At 42.4% G+C, this 18,207-nt stretch overlaps 1 pseudogene; it reads right to left on the bottom strand.

Annotated features, from left to right (window-relative positions):
- Window positions 1-2,824: 2,824 nt before the first annotated feature.
- The window catches only part of LOC147458918 (uncharacterized), a 49,623-nt pseudogene continuing 34,240 nt past the window's right edge, over window positions 2,825-18,207 (bottom strand).

The following is an 18,207-nucleotide window of genomic DNA, read 5'->3' as shown; positions in this document are numbered from 1 at the left end:
TAACCTATGAAGAGAGAGTAGAGAGAAAGACGACAAGGAAAGAGAGTGAACACGAGAGAGAGGTCTTAATGGAAAATAGAAAATTGAAATGCAAAAAAAAACTTGGGAGTAGCAAACTATGGCCATTGGCGGCGGGGAGGGTTCTCTCTCTTTCATTTGTGTTGTTTCTCAACGCATTGTAGTAGCTTCATATGAATCCTAAAACATGTTTTAGATAGATAAATAAAGAGAAATATAGAAGGAAAATAAAACACTTGTTACAAATTTATACTATTTTTGTGGGACTCTGAATCAAATCTTCTCTTTATCACTCTCCTCTCAGTCGGGCATATATCTCAAATTTTGTAGGTGGGATTACACAAAACCTAGGTTGTTTTTAGCATTGGAATGAATATTTTTATTACAATTTTGTAGTATGCTATGTGTGTGTGTGTGTGTGTGTGTGTGTGTGTGTGTGTGTGTGTGTGTGAGAGAGAGAGAGAGAGAGAGAGAGAGAGTAGCATCGAAAGCTACAAGAGGAGACATGTCACAATTGGGGAGAGAGAGAGAGAGAGAGAGAGAGAGAGAGAGAGAGAGAGAGAGAGAGAGAGAGAGAGAGAGAGACAATCAAGTCTATCTAGAGAGAGGTAAGCTTGAAGGGAGGAGATGTACTCCAAGAAATGATAGCCTCGACATATAGCTCCTCAAGCAATTTTTGTGCTTTTTGAAGTAGACCACACTTGCCATACATGTCAACCAAGGGTGCAATGCCCTCAACTCGCATCCCAGAGCTTTGTGGCCTTGCCCTATGGGGCGTATCCAGAGACTGCATACATGGCAACCAAGGCATTGCCAAGAATGATGTTTTTTCTCAACAATCCCTGATTAACAATATCATTGTGAATTCTTTTTGCACATATCAACGTCTTGCATAGTGCCACATGCCTTCAAGACGAAAGCATAGGTGGCTTCATCCCATCCCTTTGCATCCGCTGAAAATAGCCTAGATAATTCTTTCCTTGTCCTTGTTTGGCATATCCCACAATCAGTGCATTCCAAGAGTTGACATTCTAGATAGGAAGCTTCTCACGCACCTTTTGTGCTTTTTAAACTGCACCACACTTGGCATACATGTCTACTAAGATAGTGGCAAGCACTACGGTTTTTTTTCCCAACAACTTTGGACTATTAATATCAATGTGAATTCTTTTGCCCACATTAGCATCTTGTGTAGTGCAACACGCCTTCCAAGTGAAAGTATAAGTGATTGTAATTGGAGAGATGCCCTCAATTTGCATCTACTAAAAATAGCCCAAAGCCTCCTGGCCCTGTCCTTGTTAAGCATATATGAAAATCAACCACTCCAAGAGACGTCATCCCGGACAAGCAGCTCCTCAAGCACATTTTGTGCTGTCTAAAGTAGACCACATTTGGCATACATGTCAACCAAGGGAATGCACATTTTCATCTAGAGAGACATCCTCTCTTTGCATCCGCTAAAAGCAGACTAGAGATTCCTCGCCTTGCCCCTGCTTTTGACATATCCTACAATCAATGCATTCCAAGAGTTGACATTCTGGATATGAGGATCCTCAAGCACTTTTCGTGCTTTTTGAAGTGCACCACACTTGGCACACATGTTGACAAGCCAGTGCCAAGCACTATGTTTTTTTTCCCAGTAGCCCCAACTATTAATATCATTGTGAATTTTTTTTCCCATGTCAATGTCTTGCGTAGTGCCACATGCCTTCTAGATGCAAGCATAGGTGATTGCAACTGGAGAGATACCCTCGATTCGCATCTACTAAAAACATCCCAAAGATTCCCGACCCTATCTCTATTGGGCATATCTAGAAATCATTGCACTCCAAGAGAGGACACGATGGACAAGCAGCTCCTCAAGCACTTTCTGTGCGTTTTGAAGTAGACCACATTTGGCATACATGTCATCCAAGGCAGTGCCAAGCATCATGTCTTCTTTCAGCCTGTGACTAATAATATCATCGTGAATTCTTTTGCCCATATCAATATCTTGATTTGTGCCACACGCCTTCAAGATCAAGCTCAAGTGAAAGCGTATGGAGAGATGGCCTTGTTTTCATCCATTGAAAATAGCCCAAAGTTTCCTAGCCTTTGCCCCTATTCGACATACCACACAATCAATGAATTCCAAGAGACAACATCTGGGACAAGTAGCTCCTCAATCACTTCCTGTGCTTTTTGAAGTACACCACAATTTTCACACGTGGACCGAGGCATTGCCAACATCCCTTGGCTAACAATATCATAGTGAATATCTTTTGCTCATGTCAATGTCTTGCATAGTGCCACATGTCTTCAACATTTAAGCATGGCTAATCCATGTAGAGAGATCCCCTCACTTTGCATCATGTGAAATAGTCCAATTTGGAAGTTGCCTAGCCCTATCCCTATTGGGTATATTCCACAATCAAAACACTCCAAGAGAGGGTATCCCAGATAGGCAGCTTCTCAACTACTTTTGGTTTTTTGTTTGAAGTAGACGACATTTGGCATACATGTCGACCAAGTCAAGTACATTGTTTTCTTTCAACAACCCCTGACTAAAAATATGATCATGAATTCTTTTGCCCATATCAGTTCTTCTGTCGTGCCACATGAGTTCAAGGTGAAAGCATAGGTGATTGCATCTATGTTTTCTTTCAGCAGTCCTTGACTTGTAATATCAACTTGATGTCTTTAACCCGTATCAACATCTTGAGTGGTGAAACATGCCTTCAAGATGCAAGTGTAAGTGATTATAGCTGGAGAGATGCCCTCCCTTTGAATTTGTTGAATATAGCCCATAGCTTACTAGCCTTACCCTTTACTTGGCATATCCTGCAATCAATGAAGTCCAAGAGACATCATCCCAAGCCAGTAGCTCCTCAAGCAATTTCTGTGCTTTTTGAAGTACACCACATTTGGCATACATGTCGACAAAGGCATTGCCAAGCACGACGTTTACTTTCAAACAACCCTTGACTAACAATATTATCATGGATTATTTTGCCCCTAGCATTGTCTTGCAAAGTGCCACATGCCTTCAAAATTCAAGCGTAGCTAATTGCATCTCGAGACATTCCCTCACTTCACATGGGGGGAGAGGCCTAACCTTGTAGAGAGAGTGGAGAGAGAGAGAGAAGAAGGAAAGAGAGTGAACAAGAGAGAGAGGTCTAAATTAAAATAGAAAATTGAAATGCAGAAAAACTTGGGAGTAGCAAGTTGTGGCCATTGGCGACGGCAAGGGGTCTCTCTCTTTCAACTTCGTTGTGGTTCAAGGCGTTATAGTAGCTTCATATGAATGCTAAAAACATGTTTTAGATAAATAAATAGAGAGAGATGTAGAGGGAAAAATAAAACAAATGTTGCAAATTTATACTATTTTCATGGGAGTTTGAATCGGATCTTCTCTTTATCAGTCTCCTCTCAGTCGGGAATATATCTCAAATTTTGTAGGTGGGATGTGTGTGTGTGTGTGTGTGTGTGTGTGTGTGTGTGTGTGTGAGAGAGAGAGAGAGAGAGAGAGAGATGAACTCCTATAGAGAGAGAGAATAAGTCATGAATGAGAACTCTGTGTGTGTGTGTGTGTGTGTGTGTGTGTGTGTGTGTGTGTGTGTGTGTGTGTGTGTGTGTGTGTGTGTGTGTGTGTGTGTGTGTGTGTGTGGAGACACCTTATACACATAGTTAAGAAAATCCATGTAGCACTGGTAGAGAAATCATGTTCGGGATGTAGTCTCTTGGAATGCAATGATTGTGGGATCTGCCCAAGATGTTGATATGGCCAAAAGAATTTATGATGATGTTGTTAAAAGAAACATCGTGCTTGGCACTACATTGGTTGACATGTATGCCAAGTGGGGTGCACTTCATAAAGCACAAAAAGTGCTTGAGGAGATTCCTCTCCAGGATGTCGTCTCTTGGAATGCATTGATTGCGAGATATGTACAATTTGGACAGGGCAAGAAGCTCTGGGTTGTTTTTGGTGGATTCAAAGCGAGGTTGTCTCTCCAGATGCAATCACATACGTTGGGCACTTCCTTGGTCGACATGTATGCCAAATGTGGTGCAATTCATAAAGCACAAAAAGTGCTTGAGGAGCTTCCTGTCCAGGATGTCGTCTCTTGGAATGCATTGATTGCGGGATATGTCCAACTTGGGCATGGCCAAGAAGATTTGGGCTGCTTTTGGCGGATGTGAAGCGAGGGTTTTCACTCCAGATGCAATCACATATGCTTGCGTCTTGAAGGCAAGGGTCGGGTCAACAAGCTCTGGGTTATTTTAGGTAGATGCAGAGAGAGAGAGAGAGAGAGAGAGAGAGAGAGAGAGAGAGAGAGAGGTAAATGCAATCGCATACACTTTGCCCCTTCAAGGCATGTGGCATAACACAAGACGAGATGTTTTTATGGGCAAGAATTCACGATGATATTGTTAATCAAGGGTTGTTGTGAAAGGAAACATGTGCTCAGTAATGCCTTGGTCGACCTGTATGACAGATGTGGTGCACTTCATAAAGCACAAAAAGTTCTTGAGTAGCTTCCTGTCAGGGAGTTTTTCTCTTGGAATGCAGTGCAATGGAATCAAATGGAGAGAGAAGAGAGGATACCTCTATTGAATAATGGGTTAAATGTGGAGAGAGAGAGAGAGAGAGAGAGAGAGAGAGAGAATTCTCTCTAGATGTAGGGCTTATGTAAATAGTGTTGACATGCTTGAGCATTGCCGGAGGCCTTACCATTGTACTATTGGTAAGAGCGAGTGAGACCCACAGTAGGTGGGTGGCATGAGCTAGTAAAATTAAAAGACAGCCTCAAGCTCACGCCGAACCTTGAGGTGCGAGGATTACAAAATGGATAGCTTTAACTAATATTATGTCATTCTCCATTCAAGTTCGTGCAAGGTTATGAAAGATTTATACCCTTTGATAATATATTTGGAGACTTAACAATAACAATTAAATGTTTGACATAGTTGTTCATAAAAATTACTAAGCGTTAATACACGAGGCTGATTGGTTTGTCCCTTTAAACAAGTAGTGGAAGAAGCAATGGTCACAGGGCTCAATGGATTGAGGTCACGGAGAACATTTGGAATCCACAATGGCCTCATTTTATGAAGATATTTCTGTGGAAGGTACTATGGAGAGTCTTGCCAATAGCCATGATCAAGATTCAAGTCCATGTTATTGGGCCCCATAGATGTTCAGGGTGTAGATTGGCTAGCGAAGACCTCGCCCACCTTTTCATGGAATGTCCCCCAGCTATTAGAGGCCTTGTAGGAAAGATGTGCAAATGGATAAAAAGAGCACGGAAGATAGGGTTTTTCAAGAAGGATTTGTGCCTTGGTACAAAACAGTTTCGAAGTTCTGTACTTCCAATTTGTACTCAAAGTTTTAGATAATGTTTCTTCAGTAATATCTGGAAGTCTAGGTATTGTCATGTTTTCGATAGAGATCTCTTTGTGGCTAGCTTCTCAGAGATTGTACAAAAAAGCAAGGAGATAATATATGTGGTAGGTAAAAGACATAACTCGGATTGGTTGAGGACGACCCATCGGTCGAGCTTTGCTATGTAAAAGGATTGGCCTTTTTGCTACTAGGTAGTAAACCTCTATCCCTCAAGGCTTGGCACGAGCTTGGGACGGATTGTATATTTCTTGGTGACATTTAGTACACTCACTCACAATTGGAGTTTTAGAAAAAACAAAAGATTAGTTGATTCCTTTGGCCCTAAAAGCCTAATGCATTTTAACACTGAGATCTAACGTAGAGGTATGTCCAATCTCATCACTTCCAATCCGATCGTTCTGAGCTTGCCCCCTCCGTTCCTCTGCGCACAAACAAAGCATTGGCTCCCTGTAGATTTTCGGCTCAAAACAGGACACACACAGGACACACACACACACAGAGGCCTGCGAACTTGCCACCTCCACTTTAGTTGCATTATGGCCTTTTCTATGCACTCCCTGGCGTCTGCATTCCTGCACACATGACCTCATGTCCTCACGAAGGTGGTGCGCATTGACAAACCTAGCTACACACGATGCATGCCCTGCAGACAAGTGCGCACTGAGGCATAGCGCAAATTATTTAAAAAATCTCTCCCCCTCTCCCCCGAACAGTAACAATATTTGACTGTCTCTCTCTTTGTCCTCCTGCCTCGGTACCTACCTGGAAATGAATCTTGCCATGTCCACAACGTGCAACATAGTATCTAATCTACCATGACGCCCACAATCTGCAGCATGGTCTCTCTATTGAACTTGGGTCTGCTGCGCACAAGCCAGAGCCCTACACACCAGGTCACCCTTGCAGATAAATGTTGCAGATTGTCGCAGTCTGCGACTGCCCCACACACAGACCAGAGGGAGAGCCGTCAGGAGGGCAAGCGAGCTCCAAATCGGACGTGAAACTCGACATGCAAATCGAGAGAGAGGGATGTTGCTGAAAGAAGAGAGAGAGAGAGAGAGAGAGAGAGAGAGAGGTGATTCACAGCACGCATGACAGGGCGGTTTGATAAAACGAGCCTCCTAGTCCTAGCCCTACCTTGCCTAGGGACACGCGTCCATTTCACCCACCAACTGATCTCCATGCAACATCCCATTTTCCTTTTATTGTCCACACGGCATCTCCCTGGATACTCCTTAATAAGCACCTCAAAAAAAGATTTGAGGGACATTGTTGGGAATTGCAAAACAAAATTAGTTAAAGCTTGGTGTCACAAAATTAGTTAAAGCTTGGTGTCACAAAACTTGAAAAAATTAGCTACTAGAGCTTGAGTGATATCTCTCAAAAACTGCAGAAGGAATTCTTAAGTTTCAGCGTGTACTAGCATTTTCAACACCTTTGATGATCTCTAAAGTTACTACTCTATCTAGTGTCTATGTCTAAGGTATCTCTAGGTGGTGATCATAAAAGATGGGTTGCCTCCATGTTGACAGTGTGTAAGTTCCCTAACCTGTTGCAACTTGTAAATTTCCCCTCAAACTTTGGAGAGGGAAACTAAAATAGAAACGATTAAAGAAAGGGATTTATAGCAACAATTCTAGACTAGACTACTACTCTGGGTCTACACCGAATAAATTAATTAATTTGTCATTGAAGATTCCCAAAGAATCTCAGGATTGAATGGCAAAAGTTCCCAAGTTGTCACGATCACAGCCCTGCTCTGCGCTCGTCTGCCCCTCTGCCAATCGCGGACTCCCTCACCCCTCGCCAATCGAGGGCTCCCTCACCCCTCGGCCACGCTACCTCCCCAAGTTGCTCGTTGCACAGGCCCACGCTACAACATCCTCGCCTACCCTTTTGTCTCTCAATCGTCGCCCTCACACATGGCATGCCGTGCTTTCCTCCGACGCTCTGTGTCCTCCATGAGTACCATGCACCTGAGGACAGGATATGCCTCGCCTAGCCTGCCGTCTCCCTGTGACTGTCTCTCTCTTTCTCCTCCACACCAGGCCATCCTTGCAGACAAATGAAGCAGACTGTCACAGTCCGGGCCTGCCTTGCACACAGACCAGAGCACGAGAGAATGACAATTATCAAGAGGCCAAGCTGCATACTGGACGGGGAGCTCGAGAGTCACAAAGGGGGATGTTGCTGAACCGAACGAGAGAGAACTAATTTGCTGCAGAGAAAAAAATACTCTTTCTCTTCGCCTTCGGCTCAACAATGGCAGCACACGGCTTATATATATCTCTCTCTCGGCCTGTGTCTCTCTTTTCGACAAGCCATTCCTCAGCTGGCTTTTGTCATGGGGCAACCACTCTTGAAGGAGAAGGCACAACGCTCGCGTGACATGCATGCAATTTTCTTCAGACAAGCTGCACCCTGTGCCCTCGTGAGCTCAGGTCGTCACCCTCCTCTGCAACTCCGACTGTAGTATTGCATTCCCCCTACACACAAACACGATTCTGTTCCTGCACACAAACGAGAGAACGGCTACAGGAAAAGCACAGAGAGAGAGAGAGAGAGAGAGAGAGAGAGAGAGAGAGAGCAATCTTCCTATGTCATTACACCTTCGCCTAATGCATCGCAGAACAAAAAAATCAGTCTCTCTCCTCTTGCCCGCCATGACACATGGCATCTCTATCTCAGCCCCTCCTTTCCCTTTGTCCTCCATGTGCCATCGTCCCCTTTTTTTTCGTAACCCAACGAAGCATCTTGGTAGATTCAGCTTAATCAACCCGAAAGGAAAATTGGCAGGGCCTACTACTACTTGCAACAATTCTAGACTTTGGGCGAATTTCACGAGATTCTCCCTTGTTGATTAGAAAGGAAAGAAAAAGTGAGACCAGCCTAGCATGTGGCCATTGAATGAGGCACACAGCACTCGAGGAAAGAAGAGAGCAAGACTTGAGAGGCAGCTGCCATAGTAGGGAAGATGGGGATAGAATTTATGCACAATGACAAGGAAGACAAAGGAAGAACAAGCGTATAGGCATTGAGGCAACCACCATAATTATGAATTTGTATTGAACATGTTGCACAAGGGACATCGAACCCACCAACCATGGTGGCATGGTTAGTGTAGAAGGTTCATGGATACCATGGTACCACTCGTGTCATAATAACTAATGTCTAATTCTCCTAATGATTTTCTCATGTTAAACTGATCATTTAATATGGGGAAGCGCCACAGTAGGGATCCAAAGGAGAGAAAATAGGGATCCAAAGGAAGGGCCATCTGCAAAAGAGCAATGTGCAACAATGGGCTTAAAAGACCCTAAGGTTCAACCCATTAAGACTTCCAAAATGCTAAGGCTCCAAAATTCAAAGGTTGTGTCCAAAGGTCAAACTTTAGGGAAAATGGATGCTTTGTGTGTGTCCCAAAAAGTCTTCATGCATCCCTACATAGGAGGGGGCGAGCCCTAGTTGTAGGAGATGAGAGAGAAACTCACACACACACACACACACACACACACACACACACACAAGCTCCCTTTACACAAAGGGAATGAGGGACACATGTCAGCTCCCTAGCTCAGATGCCCACAAGGTGTACTCAAATCCTATTGGATGACCTTGGAGGTGGACCAATGAGAATTAAGCTAGAGTAAATCTAGTTTAACTAATTTAAAAACACTTAATAAAAGAAACAATAAGAATTAAGCTCTCTAGAAGACTATTGGACAGTCTCCCAAGGGGTCCAATGAGCATTCAGCAGTCCAATGGCTTGTCTGATTCCTAGACAAAGGGGGTCCAATGAGAGTTTAATTGCATTAATTAATTACTTAAAGCTCTCATAAAAGGGGAAAGGGGAACACATGTCAAAAGGCTATCACTTATGCTCTTGAAATTCCATTGGCTAGGCTTGGGGAGGTCCAATATGGCTACAGCATGAGCAATTAGCAAGAGGGGTTGACCAAGAGAGAGGGGGGCTGATTTTTCAAAGGTAATTATCGACACACACTCATACAAACTCATGTGTGAACCAAGAAGACTCTCTCTCTCCTTCTCAAGCTTCAATGGAAAGCTTACCACCTATTCCAAGCTTGGGAGAAGGGAGGCCTACACCAATAACTCTTAGCTTTGTGATGCAAATCCAACCAAGAGCCAAGCTTCAATGCATGCTCGTCTACTCTACCATGCTAATTACTAAGCTAAGCTATTCTAATATGAGTGACTATGTGAGGAGATGTACATCTTTCTCGTAAGAAAACTCCTTCTTCCTCTCAATCTACTCTCATACCCCGCTAACTCTCACCATCTTCGAAGGTGTGTGAGGTCTTGAGTCTGAGACCGTGAGGGAATTGATGTTGTGTTTGATAAGTGTTTTGCTTAGTGCATGAAGTTTCCATCTTCATTGCACTAGCTAGTATTTAAGGAACACAAAGAAATGTATTGTAAAATGTCTCTCAATGGGAGAAACCATAATACAAAGCCTTTTGGAGAGGGGACCAACTCCATGAAAATCCGGCTTCAATTGTTGTCAATTGCTTAATTTCTCTCTCTTTTGAAGTATTGTTCATGCTATCTAACTAGGTGTTATACTTTTTGTTGCTCTCTCCACCCAAGCACTCTTGTTATTCTCATTAGGAATCTATTCTAATGAAATGCTCACTATGTTCATGCTATTTTCCGCTACACACAAGTTACTAGACCATTAAATGTTACATTGGTATCAGAGCACAAGGTTTCTCTTTTCTTGCTCAAGAAGGGAGGTCCTCGAGCTAGCTATAAATGGTTGGTATTATTAATTGCATGTGAATAAGTAGAATAGGGATTTTTTAGCCTTGTAGTACATCTGCCTTCGTGCAGATAACGGGGCATCACCGTCGAGAGCTATGGTCTTAATAGTGGAGTCCTACGGGGCGTTAACCACTATTGAGCTATTAGAAGCTTGACAAGAGCCAGTGTTGTTTTGGTGTCTAACGACCCTCTCTTCCAGTCCTTGCAATTAATGGTATTCGAGCCACGGTTACAGTAGCTTGAGTGCTTTTTCTAAAGGGGTAAAGAGGAGTGGTAGCTAGGGCTTGAAGTGCCAAAGTACACCTAAAAAGTTTACACGTAAAAGTTGTTAGAATGGCTGACAATAGTAAAGAGAGTGAAATTAATGTTGATAACTTTGATTTTGCTAATGAGCAGGCTCCTATGCTTGTTAACTACCTTGTTTCTAGGCTTCAACAAGCCATGGGCAATCCATCCCTCCAAAGTGAAGTGCAGCGGTAGCTTCGTGCTCATGGGATTCTCCAAGCTCCCCACCATGACAAGAGAGTACCTAGGAAGCCTTCTTGTGAGACTTCCAAAAGAGGCCTCTCTCCGATTCGGGAAGAAGAAGAGGATCCATGCAAAGGGCTTAGAAATTTGCTCCTTGATGATGTATCTCCTTCTCAAAGGAGAACTCAAGAGCCTCCACCGAAGGAACGAGAAAGAAGTGAGTCTCCTGCCACCTCGGCGGAGATGGCTCCACGAAGACGGTGGGCTAAACGCTCTCCATCACCTCCAAAGCGGAGAAGACCATCGCACACTTCTCCACACCATAGTTCAAAGAGGGATGACAAAAATCAAGAGAAGAAAAAGGCGAGAAAGAGGACACCCTCTTCTCCATCTTCTTCATCCTCTTCCTCTTATGAAAGTGATGGTGAAGACAAAGCAGATCAAGGCAAGAAAGAGGTCACCCTCTTCTCCACCTTCCTCAAATTCTTCATCTTCTGAAGAAAGTGATGGTGCAACGTTTGAAACATCAAGAAGAAGAGGCCATAGGAAATCCTATGCCGCGTGGAAGAGGTCGTCCAAGCTCAAGAAATTCAAAGATGAAGGGAAGATCATCTCTTTCCTTACCTTTGGTGCTACGGACAAAGTCTTGGCCTTTATCCAACAATTCGATGTGGCGTTTGGAGATGAGGGCTTTATGGAGTCCTCTAAGGTACACCATGTATCTATGCACTTTCAAAAGTCTGTCAGGCAATGGTGGTCTAGCCTACGGGCCAACGGTGAAGCTCCACAAACATGGAAATCTTTAAGAGCTTCCATTTTGAAGCAGTTTTTGGCCACCGATTCCAAAGACAAAGTACTCACCGAATGGCGAAGCTTGAAGCTCTCTCCCTACAAATCCATTCACAAATATGTTGACAAGTTTTGGGACTTACAACTCAAAGCCACTGTCTTTAAAAAGTTGGATTTTAGAGATGAAAAGCAACAATTTTGTGCGGGCTTAACTGAAGAAATGGCGGAGTATGTCAACTCCCAAAGGCCACGTACCATATCAGCGGTTATACACCATACTATGGTGGCTTCTCGAATCAATTTCCAAACAGGGGCTAAGAGAAATTCTAAGCCCACAGAAAACAAGGGTTCCAATGAGCTTAAGGGGAAGGACAATGTCCAAAATTCTCCTAAGGGCAATTCCAACAAAGCTAAAGAGAAGGAATTTTACAAAGGCAAAAATAAACTCTCTCCTTCAGATCTTGAGCGTTATCGCAAGGATAACCGCTATTTTAAGTGCAGCTAGCAAGGGCATGCGTACCGTGCTTGTCCCCAAAAGAACACCCACCATGAACCTCCTAGAGCTACCTTGGTTGAAATCCAAGAGGAGGAAACTCACCACAAAGGATCTCCTCTATGCCATGCTAAGGGAAAGATAAGAGAACATGATGCTTTTATTCTCTTTGACCCTGGTTCTACTCACAATTTCATATCCACAGAGTGGGCCACCAAGCTAGGCATACAAGCCTATAAGATGAGAGATGTCCTTCCCGTAGACGGTGCTTTCAAGGGGCAAGAAGCTTCAGTCACTCCCTTAATCGGTAAATTGAAGCTCCATGTTCAAAGCTATGTGGACAAAGAGGACTTCTTTATCTCTCCTTTCAAGCATGAGGATGTAATCCTAAAGGCACCATGGTTTGATTGCATGGCTGCCAATGTTAAATTCCCTAAAAGGAGAATCTCCTTTAGGTTCAAGGAAAAAGATATATACATAGATGCTAAGGAAATGGGTAACACCATACCCATTGTACATACACAAGCTTTCAACAAGTCAATAAAGAGCTCTATTTCGGTGTACATAATTTTTGTTAAAGATTTTCAAAATGAACCTAATGTTTTAGCAAAAGAAAATGTACACAATCAAAAGGAATTAGAGTTATCCAATTTTATCAAGGGGTTTCAAGATGTCTTTATTGACGACATCCCTTGTGAGCTACCCCCTAAACAAGGTAATGATGACCATGAAATTGAACTTCTTCCAGGAAGTTCACCACCCATCAAATGGCAACCCTCTTCATTTCACAAATCTTCAAGTACCATGGCTTTCCAATGTCCATAGTGTCGGATAGAGATCCTAGAATGACCAATAATTTTTGGAAGGGTCTCTTTGAGAATTTAGGGACAAGGCTAAACTTCTCTTCGGCCTATCACCAGCAAATGGATGGCCAAAGTGAAATAGCTAACCTAACAATTCTAGATCTACTAAAAGACTATGTAACGGACAGGGATTTTAATTACGCGATGACGCATTTTGTTAAATGTTAATTATTGTTGTTATTATCACTATTTTTTTCATGTTAATAACATATCTAATGTCATGACTTACGAAAACCGGTAGAAAACGTAGAACCGGCAGGAGAACCAACAATCCCGGTAGGCCCGACGGGTCCGGCGGGACAAGCAAGAATCCCGCCGGACCCGTCATGTACCCCCTCCATATTTGGCGGCTCTATATAACCCTGTAGTAGACATCACATCACATCACCTCTTCCTCTAAATTTGGTCATCCTTTAAAATTTGGAAGAAAAACTAAAGGTAAAAAAATGAATAGTCTTTAAAAAAAATTAAAACTTAATGTAACTCTGATCATGGATCATTAGTTCTCTTTTGGACTGAACTGATTCTTGAAAGGAGGTAGAAAGGTGAGTCTTTGGGTCGGTATCTCTACATTTGGGATGGACTAATCTCATGTTTGGTTCACTGTTATATTTGCTAAATTGATTGCTATATTGATTAGAACTTCTATCATGGGTCATTAGTTCTTTTTTGGACTGAACTGATTCTTGAAAAGAGATAGAAAGGTGAATCTTTGGGTCGATATCTCTACTTTTGGGATGGACTGATCACATGTTTGATTCACCGTTGTATTTGCTTGCTATTCCGATTAGAGCTCCAATCATGGGTCATTAGTTCTTTTTTGGACTGGACTGATTCATGAAAGGAGGTAGAAAGGTGAATCTTTGGGTCGATATCTCTACTTTTGGGATGGACTGATCACATGTTTGATTCATCGTTGTATTTGCTTGCTATTCCGATTAGAGCTCCAATCATGGGTCATTAGTTCTTTTTTGGACTGGACTGATTCATGAAAGGAGGTAGGAAGGTGAATCTTTGGGTCGATATCTCTACTTTTGAGATGGACTGATCACATGTTTGATTCACCGTTGTATTTTCTTGCTATTTCGATTAGAGATCCAATCATGGGTCATTAGTTCTTTTTTGGACTGGACTGATTCATGAAAGGGGTAGGAAGGTGAATCTTTGGGTCGATATCTCTACTTTTGGGATGGACTGATCACATATTTGATTCACCGTTGTATTTGCTTGCTCATGTTTGAGTAGATTGAGGTTTATTCCCTTGAGGCTTCACTACTACGCTTGTGTGTGATATTGATTATAACACTAATGTTTGGTTTGAATAATACTTGAAAGAAGAGATAGCATACTGAGCTATGTTTATTGGTATTTCAGGCATCCAATAAGTATGTCTTCCAACGAGAATGTGAGCGGTGATGTTGGTGTCTCAAGCCTGGCTTCCTTGAGGAGACCTCCTACCTCGATGTCAGGTCCTGCTTCGCAGGGCAAGCGAAAGGCAGGTGGAAAAAGTCTAGGACCCGAGTGGAATTTTGCCACAAATTTAAATAAGTATCAAGATTGGAAATGTAACTTTTGTGGTGAAGAGAAATCTGGAGGAGCACCAAGAATAAGGGATCATTTGCTAGGTGGCAATACCAGAATCCAAGGAGGAAAGTGCAAGGGCTTACGTGCAGAAGAAGCAGCTATGCGCTTAAAAGCTTTAATTGATAAGCTAATTTCCACGAGCAAAAGATCAAAACTCTCTACTTGCGACCATCACACCCCGGTATCGATAAGATCAAACCAGTATGAGGGATCATTGGGTGTAACGCCCACCAATGGACACACTCAAAGCATGGAACCAACTTCTCATATCGATGGAACTACACCTCCAAACCATGGATCTCTTGACTTTCAGGTAGGATCGTCAAAAAGTAGACAGGTTAGCTTACAGACGAGCTTCAAAACGCTTGCCTTAGAAGAAGCACAACTTGCTCTAGCTAAAGCCGTCTATTTCATTGGGGGATCATTGGCCATTGTCACCCTTGATGCATAGAAGTCAGCTTGGAAACGCATTGGGAAGTATGGTGCTGGATTTACCCCTCCAACATATCACCATATGAGAAACCAACTGTTGGATAAATGTTACACAAGCACACAACAGGATATTCAAAGGGTAATATTAAATGCAACAGAACAATCTAGATACACCATAGTTAGTGATGGTTGGTCCAACATTCAAAGGCGGCCATTGATCAACATCATGCTTGTATGTCCTCGTGGTGAATGTTTTATCAAAGATGTGGATAGCTCTGGTCAAATAAAGTCTGGCAGTTTTATAGCTGACATCATTGGCGACGCAGTTGAGGAACTTGGAAAAGAAAATGTTGTCCAAGTAATCATGGACAATGCCAAAAATTGCAGGGCTGCAGGTAGGATACTTGAAAGTCGCTTCTCTCACCTATATAGTGCTGGTTGCAGTCCACACAGCTTGAACTTGGTATTGCAAGATTGGTACAAGAGGGAGGACACAGAGTGGTTCAAATGGATAGTAGACAATGCTCGCTTAATAGTCAAGTTTGTTTTGAAGCGTCAGAGAGTTCTTGACATGTACCGTCACAGGATGTCTACTATGTTAAAACTGTCGTGCGAAACTAGATTTTGCACCAACTACTATACGGTAGAATCACTAATAAAAAATAAGAATGCTATGATGGAGACATTTGTTTGTGCCACTTTTTCAGAATGGGAGGCCGGTCAAAGGGAGAAGATAAAAAGCAAAATAGGGGTGATCAAAGATCTACTAGCTGATCGCCACTTCTGGGATGATGTGGTGGATGTGCACAATGTCATGATGCCAATTATGCTCGCATTACGCCAACTGGATTCTGCCTTGCCTAACATAGGTAAGGTGTGGATGGCTTGGTGGACTGTTCAAGAAAGCCTTGCAAATCCAGAGGAGCCCCAGGAGCCAATTGTGAAGCCTTGGAAGGCACCATTCACTCAAAAGAGGAGAGAAATTTTGAGAAAGTATGTGCATGGTCGATGGGTTGGAGCACATAATCCACTACACAACGTAGCTTTCTTATTGGATCCAGAGTATTGGGCAATGGAAATAGACAAACTTGATGAGGAGGTGCTGGAAGACTTTTATGATGTGATAGGCAGGTTTTATGATGATTGTGATAAGCATGCATCAGTTGTTACTGATCTTACGAAGTTTAAACTCAAAAAGGGTAAGTTTGGTACAGAATTTGTGTAGAAACTTGCCACGGAGCAACCAGCGTGGAAGTGGTGGATGATGAATGGCGGTAGTGCACCCACCCTTAAACGCCTAGCTGTTAGAATCCTAGCCCAATGTGCATCCAATTCAAGTTCTGAGAGAAACTGGAGTACATATAAATATGTACATTCCACCATCAGAAACCGCCTTCTAAATTCAAGAGCTGAAAAATTGGTGTATATGTACTGCAACCATCGGCTATTAGCAAGAGTGCAAGCTGAGAACTACAAAGAGGAGATGCCGCGCTGGACTTATGATGTAACCAATGATAAGGTCGGCGAAGACAGTGAGCTGCAAGGGGAATCTCATGAAGTAGAAACTACATGTACTTTAGAAGAGATTGAAGAGAATTTGGAAATTGAACCAACTTTGACCCGTCCGCAACAAGCGACAGTGGTTTAATTAATAGATTATCGAATCCATTGAGTGACTTCTGTTTAAGTTCAGAAACTATTTATCTTATAAGCTTTTTTTTATATTTAGTTTAAGGTTTAGACATTTGCTTAATAATAAACGAAGCCCTTAAAAACCTTTACAAGGCCACAAATCACTATTAAAGCTTCATAATATACAAAGCCATAACAAATCTTTGCATTATCACATATCATAATTGAAGCTGAAGCGAGGACAATTCACAATTCACTAATAAATTCTCGCAAGACAACGAGTAAATGTTTTCAAATGTTACAAAAACTATCCAAGTGATAGTGAAATATTTGTGAGAATATCTTCATTCTCTTGTTCACACTGACCTTTAAGCTTATTATAGTCTTCAGACATTTTGAACATTGCATATAGCTTTTTGGATATCTCATACTCACATATAGCACAATGAAAGTTATTCATCATGCTTTGCATCAAGCATGATATATGGTACATATGTCCGCATGGCAAGTTGAAGTGACCACACCACTCATGAAAGAATGATCTACATATGGGGCAAGGACCACCGTGCTCACCAAAAGCTGGAGGGGCCTCAATAGATGTTGGGTGCTCAATCAATGTGGCAGCATTTTGTTTTTTTATAGTCCCCTCTAACTCTTTTACGTGGCGAGATAGCACCTTCACCTCCCTTTGCAAGTCTCTATTTAGGGTTGCTTCTGCATGAGAGCCTTGTGTAGCTTGTGATGCTTGCCTCAGTTGAGTTTGAAGCTCCTCCTTAACTTGGTGCACTTCCATTGATGCACCTTCTAGTGCCAATGACATCTCTTGCCGTGTGACGGTGATTGCACTACTGTGAATGTCCTCAACCGTCATGTGAGGTGTCCTTGAGCTGAAGTCCACTGCTTCACCCAAGACATAATGCATGTATAACATCTTGGCAAACCACAATGGACAATCCATATGATGCATAGGATGACCCATAACATCGAGATATATGTTCTCTCCATTGTCTCGTATGTCTGCATTAATGCATTGTGATAGCTTGAGTCGGCCTTTCTTGATGTTGTCATCTGCAACGCCTGGCCATATGGATTTGACCATTTCTCGGTCAATCCTAGTGCTCACCTCTTTCCATTGTGTACCCACTGGGTTGGCCCACTGGGAGCAACAAGCTGCAATTCGAGCGGTGTCGTTCACTCCACCACCTTGACACATGGATTATCATTATCCATGTCCTGATTAAACACTGTACTTCAGTTACGGCATACAAACTTAATGATAATCAATTGCTATAAGAGTAACCACCATTTTACGATAATCAATTGCTATAATTTTAACCAACATTTTACGACAATCAATTCATATTAGAATAACCACCATCTTACGACAATCAATTGATATAAGAGTAACCACCATTTTTTAAATCAATGAATGACAATCAGTGATTCCACGTGGCTTATTGCTTGAAACTTAAGAGAAAAAACAAAACTCACAGAAAATTTGTTGTCTATTGAGATATAACAAAGTGTTTTTATTACTCATACATCATCCATGGCGCATAAAACCCAATTTTTAAAAGTGCTTTTATAAGTCAAAAGTCTCAGAAAACCCTGCTTCATAAAGTACATCATATATCCATCAAAAAAATGCTACACTCATTTCAGAGGGAGGGCGTAAGCATCGTTCTGGCTGGGCTTCAAATCTTTCTAATTCTTCATCCAAAAGTGCCAAGGTCTTTCTGTCTGTGGATTTCTTCCTCACCCAA

The sequence above is a fragment of the Adiantum capillus-veneris genome, chromosome 4 (assembly GCF_014529385.1).
Source record: "Adiantum capillus-veneris isolate H3 chromosome 4, ASM1452938v2, whole genome shotgun sequence".
In the NCBI taxonomy this organism is placed as follows: Eukaryota; Viridiplantae; Streptophyta; class Polypodiopsida; order Polypodiales; family Pteridaceae; genus Adiantum; species Adiantum capillus-veneris.
Note: the sequence above shows the minus strand (reverse complement) of the source record. Positions and strands in the feature narration are given on the sequence as shown.